Below are 10,062 nucleotides of genomic sequence, written 5' to 3' on the forward strand. Positions count from 1 at the left end.
CATTGTAAACTATCATTCTGTGATTAATGGCCTCCCATTGTTTTAGGGAATACAACATTTCAATGAGACTTTTATATATTCGTTCTCAATTTTAGTCCTTATATTCCTTTTTCCATCAAGTTGCTAACTAAAAACTCTCCTGCTGCTGGTGTGGCTCAGTGGTTGAGCACCAACCTATGAATCAGGAGGTCACAGTTCTCATTCCTGGTTAGGGCACATGCTCGGGTTGCAGGCTCGATTCCTAGTGTAGGGTGTGCAGGAGGCAGTCGATCAATGATTCTCTCTAATCACTGATGTTTCTATCTCTCTCTCCCTCCCCCTTTCTCTCTTAAATCAATAATAAAATTATATTAGAAAAATAAACCAAAATAATTTTTTTCTCCTGCCATTAGAATTTTTTTAGGGCCTTTTCTAATCCCCACAGTCAGAAGGGGCTAACGCACAGTAAGTTATCTAGGGAAGATGGTGGCATTTTCTGGTGGCAGTGATGCTGGAGATGTGCCTTGAACAGGAAGAGTAAAGTTTACCCATGTGACTAAGTCAGAAGGGATACCCCAGGCAAGGAAACATCATGAACAGAACGGTATGAAAGCCTGATAAAGTTATGTTTAAGAATTGCAAGTAGCCGAAACCGGTTTGGCTCAGTGGATAGAGCGTCGGCTTGCGGACTGAAAGGTCCCGGGTTCGATTCCGGTCAAGGGCATGTATCTAGGTTGCGGGCACATCCCCAGTGGGGAGTGTGCAGGAGGCAGCTGATCGATGTTTCTCTCTCATCGATGTTTCTAACTCTCTATCTCTCTCCCTTCCTCTCTGTAAAAAATCAATAAAATATATTTTTTTTAAAAAAAGAATTGCAAGTAGATAAGTATTATTGGAATATAAAATAGAAGAGGCAATGTATTTGTTATCTGCTGTTGCATTCACACATTATTATAAAGTCTGTGACTTAAAGCATCATCCAGTTATTAGTTCACGGTTTCTGTTATTGGAAAGTCTGGCACATTATAACTGGGTCCTCTACTCAGGTCTCCTGAGGCTAAAATCAAGGTGTTGACTGGTTAAACCTCCCCTGAAGGCTCAACTAGGAAAAGATCTGTTCAAAAGGCTCTTCAGAATATTGATTCTCTGACCTCCCCCAAATAGATCTCTGGATGCAGAATCTCTGAGAGTAGAACAGAGGATCTTTAACCCAGAATCCAAATTGCCTCTTTTTTTCATGACTCTTCCAAGTTATCATATACTTAGCCCATCACCACCACCATGAACACGGCTTTGTTCTTTGGGGTTTCTCTTGAAGGGGACTCATCACACTCCAGGCAAACTTTCTAGAGTCCCTTTGAATCAAACTAATATGACATATTATGTGGATATAAAAAGATTAAGTGACTGGGCTTCTTTTTGTTGTTGTTCAGCTACCAGAATGGGAGATTGTAGACACATCCTATAACACAAACAAACCTTGAAAACATTACCCTAAGTGAAATAAACCAGTCACAAAAGAACAAATTCTGTGTAATTCCACTTATCTGAGACACCTAGAATAGTCAAATTGATATAAACCAGTGGTTCTCAACCTTCCTAATGCCGCGACCCTTTAACACAGTTCCTCATGTTGTGGTGACCCCCAATTTCATTGTTACAAATTGAACAGAATTAAAGCCTAGTGATTAATCACAAAACAATATGTAATTATATATGTGTTTTCCGATGGTTTTAGGCGACCCCTGTGAAAGGGTTGTTCAACCCCCAAAGGGGTCGCGACCCACAGGTTGAGAACCGTTGATATAAATAAAAAGTAGAATGGTAATTGCCAGAGGGCTTAGGGGAGAAGGAATGTGGAGTTGGTGTTTAATGGGTACAGAGTTCCAGTTTTGCAAGATGTAAATAATTCTGTGGATGGATGCTGGTGGTGGTTGCACAACAATATGAATGTACTTAATACCACTGAACTATCACTTAAATGTGGCTAAAATGGTAAATTTTATGTATGTATATTTTACTACAATTTAAAAAATGTTTTAAGGAAGATCGTACCAATGAAAACTCAGCAAGTTTCTTTCCATGGGGATTCCTACTGTATCTTCATAGAACTAAAACTCTTCATAGAAAAGTAGTCTCCCAACTTTGTCTAATGATTCAGAGTCCAGAGCTTCAGTCACATGCTGGCTGTGTGTTGGAAAGGAGCTTTGCTCTTTGAATACTGTATATTTTAATACATTTGTTTATTTTATTTTATTTGCCTGGTATAGATTGTTAAACAAGCACTTGACTAGATTGTGATATAGGAAGAAAACACAAACACAGGCAAGTCTTCAGAGTGATAACAGGTTACCTGGAATAGAACCTCTTTTGCTCTAAAATAAACATACAAATACATACATATCAGAGGGTCCAACTCCACCTATCTCCATATTCATGTCTAGGCACTGGCTTTGACTGGTTCTAACCATAGACTGCATGGCAAGCACTGAATGTCAAACGTGATCAAGCCCGTCGCACTTACAAAGCTGCTCTTTTTCCACTTCTAGGAGAGTCCTATTTTATAGTCTGTCTCTAAACTGTACACTAATCACTCTGTTTAATTTAAATCCATTCGTCCTTAAACTTTCATTTATAATATTCAATTTTAAAATTTATATCCCTGAAGCAATTTTTAAATTTGATAATATAGTAATTGAGGCTTCACTCTTTCAGATGCCATCAAATATGTAACTACACATATCGAAATCCCCCTTCCCTGCTTCCATGATCATTTATAACTAATGCCCAGAAAGGCTTTTCAGTAAGAATTGCTTTCTTACTGGGGTCATTCTTTCTGTACTAACCTCTGTTTTGTGTGGGTGTTTTTTTAAACTTAGTAACAAAATGACACCAGCATTTTGTTGCAACTAATGAACAGATCTGATAATAAGTAAAATTTTGCACTCTTTCCTGAGGAATTTTTATGTAAAATATCTATTAAAAGTCAATACAAAAGTTTGCATAAAATCATATATATACATACACATAATTATATATATAATTAAAAACTGTATATGCACTTTAACATCTGATAGTTCAATTTTGAAAATGAAGTGCATTTTAACAAACACTGCCTTAATAATTATTCAAAGTGTGCATATATATTGTTTTGGGACGCCCTCTATATAATTCTAGATATTCATTTGTTTCTGAGTCAGGGATTTAAAGCCATATATTTTCTGACTAATCAGTTAGGTTTATGCCTAACTGTGTAACAGAGCCTACTGATTCCCCACCCTAAAGTCAGAGAGACTGCCTTGTAAGAGTTAAATATGATATTGTGGTTAATTGCAAAATGCTAACAGCATTACCAGAAGGCAGCCCCTTCTTGTGCCCAATCTGTCGGCACCCACGGGTCCACATTGCGGGTTTTGAGGTCACAGCCTCCACTGCTTCTTCAACATCATCTTGAGGCCAGCTGTATTTGGCGGTTATCTCTGTCGGGTGTTTCATCACCATGACTCTGCACGTGAGTGTGTGTGTATGATATACAATTAGTCCCGGCTTGAGGCCCTTGAGAATGTTCTGTTCACTGACCACAAACTTTAATGAAGCATATAATCTGAACTTGGGTTCTGTTCAATTATTTGACTCCTCAAAATTGTTTACTTTTGTGGAAAATTGTCAGCAGGTCTAATTCAATAGTTTTTTTCATATTTCCCCCCCTTGGATATATGCCTCTCTGCTGATTTCTTTTCAGTTCACATTGGTGGGCGTAATATCATAGTCTAGTTGTTTCCTACTTGGTTGCTTCAAAAAAATTCTTCTTCTCTTTAATATATTCTATATGCTACTATGTTTACCTTTATTTTGCTGTATTATTTTTCCTTAAATAGGTGCAAAGTTATTTTTCTCTTTTTCAAGAAACCAACTGTTCCTATTTCAAAACCCTTATCAAGTTTAAAACTAGAATACTATTTTTTCTTTAGCTGAACAAGAAATTACATTGTAGTCTTCTTGTTAAAGGAAAAGGGCTTGCATTAGTAAATTTCAAAGGGGAAAGGTAAAAAGAAGCACGATAAGCTGCTAATACAGCACTATATGTATTATATTAATTATATTTCACACTTGACAACTCAACCTGATAAGTTTGGTTGAAAACATAGAGTTTAACCTAAGAAAAGGAGTAGGTTGGTGTTTCCAAAAGTGTGTTCCATAAAACCTGGTTCCATAGCATGTACATAGTCATTAGGCCTCAAAAGGTTCTTTTGTCCAAGATATTTGGGAAGCAGTGGGTTAAACATAGTTAAGCTTATTCACAGTATGACTTTTAAGAACCTTTAAAATGCCAACGTGCATTGCATAGCACAAAGAGCAGCGTTTCCAGCATGTGTGCACATGTTTCAAAACATCCGACAGAACTGGTGTTTTACAAAACACACTTTGAGAAATACTGGCATAGCAGATGAATTCTTGACCTAGAGACTTGTCTGGCGTGGAATGTAGTTAGTTGAAGCAGTGTTCTAAAATAATTAGTATGGCTTCCCAGGAGCCATACTGAAAAACTTCATAAAAAATCTTGAGGTCTTAAACTGTCCATTTAATTAGTTAGCTTCATGTTAATATTTTACACAAAGAAAGGTGAGACATAAAGGTGTCTCATTTTGGGGGTGGGACACAAAATGAGTAAACAGTAATTCAGTAGAGACGTTGCTGCCAGGAGAGTGTCTAAAAATACCAGACAGTAAATGCCGTTGTGATGCATAATGGAGAATCTGTTTTCAGCTTGGACCAAATGGAAAGTTTAAATACCCACCCCAGCCCCCACACAACAATGAATGCAGGTAGTTCTGATGGAAGGGATATAAGTGGAAGTTTGTGGATGTGCCTTTTCTCCTTACTCTGCTGAGCTGTGGCCCGGAGATGCAGCAGCCATACGTGATCATGAGATACACGAGGACAAAAGCTGATGGGCTAAGAATGGCCGGGCAAGGTGAGAGAGACACACACAGAGCAAGCACGGGTCCCTGGCAGCCTCCTTGAGCCATGGCACTGGCGCTGGACTACTGTGTCTGAATGTTTTGTTACGAGGCAGAAATGAAATCCTATTTATTGAAGCTGCTATTAGTCAGGCATCATATTATCTGCAGCTGGAACACCTTCTTAACTGAACCACTACTCGGCCTTGGCTGGGAAAAGACCATTGTGGAAATAATACATCTGTATAGAAGGTGAGCTGAAAATCAGACATGACTGAGCACATTGGACAAAACAGTAGGACGACGCTTCCAGAAGCACAGTTTTCTGAGCTCTTAAAAGCCTCCTGGGGGAAACTCATCCTGCAGAAAGCAGACGCCACATATTGTAAGAGCTTGACTCTGTAAGAAAGCATTGGTTGTTTGAGGAGGAGGGGGCATTATGAAAACAGTATTAATACTCAAACATCCATCTTACATATCAAATACTAGTACTGATATTAAAATTTGTTTCCTGACCCAGAATCTATTGGACGTATATTGAGTCATTATGAAAAACTAAAGGAGATCCTGACCTCTGTATAACCTCACAGCACAAGCTCGGCTTTCCTCCCCCTTGAAGAGCGTAACACATAAGAGGCACTCTCCCCTGATCTGGAACAGAACACTGTGACGCTTTGACACCTCAAAGCTCTGGTGTGTCCGCTGCTTCAGAAGGTGCTGATGGCCCAGTAAGCTGGCAAATGCCAGGTGTGAGACGGTGGTACCCAGTGGAAAGGGGAAATTTGTTTGTAGGAACATATAAGCTACTGTCTGGGGACAAGTATATGGAGGAGTCTTTACAGGGGGACTCAAAACAGTTGGATGGGGCAAAAGTCCACTTATCCAAAGGAATTGGGTAAGTGCTAGTAACATAGCCCTATCTATACCTATAGGCTGGTGGAGCCTAAGACAATTTATGTTACAGAATGTGCGAAGTGTTAGCCACACATTTAGCTTTACCCTTCATTTCAGCCTCTTCAGGGAGGGTCTCTTCAGGACAAGGCTACAGCACTTAGCTGGGAGGGTGACAGGATTACAAATGCCATCTTCCTCTCTATGCTTTCTCTCTTGCAGAATAAGGCATGGGCTCTTTGTGTCATCTTAGGTAATATCTTTGATTCTGGTATTTTAAGAGGAATCAGGAAAAGGCCAAAAGAGAGTAGAATTTAAAAGTTGGCTATTCAGAGCTGGGCACGGGCTTAAGAAGAGGATACTCTGCATGTTAAGGTGTCTGTGTTCTCTGGCTAGTTCAATAGGTCGGGGAAGCAGACAAAGATGCAGGGAAGAAACTCTAGGAGGTGCACTCAGCTGGAATAATGTCCTATATTTTACTTATGAATTAAAGTTCAGCAATAGGCAATAGGCAGGATTCAGATGCACCCAAGGAGGGGAAACTCAATAAGCACCAGGTATACTCAGAAACTAAATGGAGCAATATCCAATTATTTCAATTCTCTCTTCCCAAGTGTGTGTGTGTGTGTGTGTGTGTGTGTGTGTGTGTGCGCGTGTGCATGCACACACCATCCCTGAACATGCCTCTGCCCTGACTAGTAGTTGAGCTTCTTTACAAATAGAGAGGGGACAGACTTTGGGGGGAGGGTAAAGTGATATATAGAGAAGCCCATATTCTATATTCTTGGTCTTGCATTTGTGAGCCATCTGAATGTGGGTTAGTCATAGCCTGTCTTTAATTCTTAATTTCCTCATTTGTAAAATACAGCATTATTTACTTTATAGGGGCAATATATATACATATATATATGTATATATATAAATTACTATATATATTACTATATATTACTATATATTACTACATATATTACTATATATTATATATATTAAAGCATTTTGTAAACAATGAAGTGCATTGGAGATGTTCTTATTTGTGTCATATGTGCAGAATATGGTGGGGTCTGAACAGAGTGTGCAGAAGAGGCCAGCACTGGAGTACTGCAGGTGATTCTGGCAGGAATGTTGATCAAAAAGGCCATGGCTGAGATCAGAAAAATACGCAGGATTGGAAGGATTTGCTGGATATTGAGAATCAGGAAGATTAAACTTTGAGTACAGGGCAGGAATGTCTAGCTGTATTTCAAAGTATTCAGTAGGATGGAATCATTCATTCTTTTATTGTGCAGTAATTATTGGTCTAACGAAAGCATACATATTGTGCCCTAGCTAGTTTGGCTCAGTGGATAGAGTGTGGGCCTGCAGACTGAAGGGTCCTGGGTTCAATTCCAGTCAAGGGCACATGCCTGGGTTTCGGGCTCATTCCCCAGTAGGGAGCATGCAAGAGGCAACCAATCAATGATTCTCTCTTATTATTGATGTTTCTATCTCTCCCTCTCCCTTCTTCTCTAAAATTAATAAAATTATATACTTTTTAAAAAGGATACATATTGTATAATCCCACTTACATGTGATACCTAGAATAGGCAAATTCATAGACAAAAAGTGGAATAGAGGTTACCAGGGGCTACAGGGAGAAGAATGGAAAGTTATTCTTTAATGGGTACAAATTTCCTGTTTGGGATGATGAAAGTGTTTTGGAAATGAAAAGTAATGATGGTTGCACAATATTGTGAATATAATTAATAACACTGAATTGTACACTTAACAATGGTTAAAATGGTAAATTTTATGCATATTTTCCACAAATATAATATTGGTGCAGAATCCAAGATTTCAAAGAGTTCTAACATGAAAAAACAGTCACATTATGGTAGCCACAAGCTAAGGCTGTAGAAATACACAAAACTTGGGTTGAAAATTAGGTTCTTTCACCTAATAGCTTGTTGACCTTAAACAAAAAGTCAGCCAGATACTTTTTTTTTTTTTAAAGGGTTGATTTGGGAACAGCAAAGAATTGCAATCCAGAACATGCAACCATGGTGAACCATGTGCAAGTCTGCTAAAACAAATTAATGGAAACTCTTTTATTGAGGGGGAAGGGAAGTAGGGAGGGCGATTACAACCAAAGTGTTCCTGTTGTGCTTCTTGATTGACATAGGGCAGCGGTTCTCAACCTATGGGTCGCGACCCCTTTGGGGTCGACCGACCCTTTCACAGGGGTCGCCTAAGACCATTGGAAAACACATATATAATTACATATTGTTTTTGTGATTAATCACTATGCTTTAATTATGTTCAATTTGTAACAATGAAATTGGGGGTCACCACAACATGAGGAACTGTATTAAAGGGTCGCGGCATTAGGAAGGTTGAGAACCACTGACATAGGGCATGAGAGCTCCCCCTACAGGCCCTCCCAATCAATTTTAAATGAGGCTTCTGTTTACTAACACATTTTTACAAGCTATGTGAGGGGCCTTATTTATCAAAGGGGCCATGTTATATCTTTAACATGGGCATAATAACAGATCCTGCCTCACTATGTTATTTGAGGGTTAACTGAGGTAATGTGGGGAAGTACTGAGCAGAGTGTTTAGAACATAATAGTTGCTCAGTGAAAGTTCACTCAGCAATAATGCTTAGTGGACAAAAGGCCATGCTCACACTTGCATGTTGTGTTTGAGCCAAAAAGGCTCACAAGTCTGGGCTTGACCCAGAGGCGGAGGAAAAGTTTAAAATATGAAAATTGATCCTCATTATAGTGGGGGTAGAAGGAGTAGACTTCTTAGGATGCCCTTTGAAAAGAGAATGGGAAGACAGAAAGTATGAAGATTGAGACTGGGAATCAAGGATAATAGTGATTTGCCCCTAAATAGGGAGATTTAAGTTGTTAAAAGACAATGAGGGTTTCCTTGTCCCATTTCTTCCAGTCTTATTCTTAAGGCATTGTTGAAAACTTTATGTAAGGAAGTGTGGGGGAGGAAAAATCTTTCCTCTACCTTCAAGGTTCTTTGGCTGGTCTAATAAGTAAACAGACATGAAATAGATTAGCAAGAGAAAATTTACCAAATTTAATTACGCACATGTGTATGGAAACCCCACATACATGAGAGTCAGAGAGACCCCACATACACGAGTGGTTCCAAGACAGAAACGTTTTCCAGCCAGTTGGGCTTAGTGGTTGAGCTTTGACCTATGAAACAGGGGGTCACGGTTTGATTCCTGGTTGGGCTGCCTGGGGTGCCTGTGTTGCGGGCTCCATCCCCGGTGGGGGAAATGTGGGAGGCAGCCTATTAATGATTCTCTTTCATCATTGATGTTTCTATCTCTCTCTCACTCTACCTTCCTCTATAAAATCAGTAAAAATATATTTTTAAAAAAAGAAAAAGAAAATGAGGTATATGTGACATTTTGAGCTAAGGATCATCTTGGGGTTTCAAAGGGGGGGAAGGTAAGAAGAGCAGGTGTTCAGTGATTAGAAGTTTGTCCTGCTCTATAGATAGGTCAAAAAAAAGGTTATCTTTGATAATTTCTTATTATGGACAAGCCACTAATTCCCATTCTCCTAGGTAGTTAAGAGGGTGGGGGCAGGGAGGGGGCATGGGTGTAGGAGTTGCTCATGAGTCTTTAGGGTCTTGGTTGCTTTTAGCTTAAAATTATCTGCATACCACAGAGGCATATCTTAGGGTGACTTGTTCTGAACCCCTACAGAAGAAAGGAAGAAAATAAGGAAGGAAGGAGGGAAGGAAGAAAGGAAGGGAAGAAGGAAGAGGAAGTCAACATGAGTCTTCCTGCCTTGCATTCTATTTATTGACACCCACAGAACATGCTTACACTTTTGACCAAGTTCCCAAGTCTACTAAGACAGAACTTCCCAGGAAGGTGTGCTCTACTTTATTTTATTTGAGTTCCTCTGAGAACAGTTGTAGGACACAAAAACCTTTTTCCGCTCTGGGTGGGTAATTGAAGCTGGTGAGGAAAACTTAAGCTGGAAAATGGAAATGAATTTAGTAGTTTTAATTCCCACCCCACCCCCCGGAAATGAAATGGAATCTGGGTGTTTTCATTTCCCTCCAGTCCACTAAATGATAGCTTTCTTTTTTCATTTCACTGATTCCCATCTCTAGAATGCACATAAAATCCCCAGTTTGGGAAGATGGACTTGATTTGAGAATGAGAAGAGCCATACTTTTCCAACACTCTCCTGGTTGCTACAGCCACTGTGCCTTGC

Source organism: Myotis daubentonii, chromosome 2 (assembly GCF_963259705.1).
Source record: "Myotis daubentonii chromosome 2, mMyoDau2.1, whole genome shotgun sequence".
Classification (NCBI taxonomy): Eukaryota; Metazoa; Chordata; class Mammalia; order Chiroptera; family Vespertilionidae; genus Myotis; species Myotis daubentonii.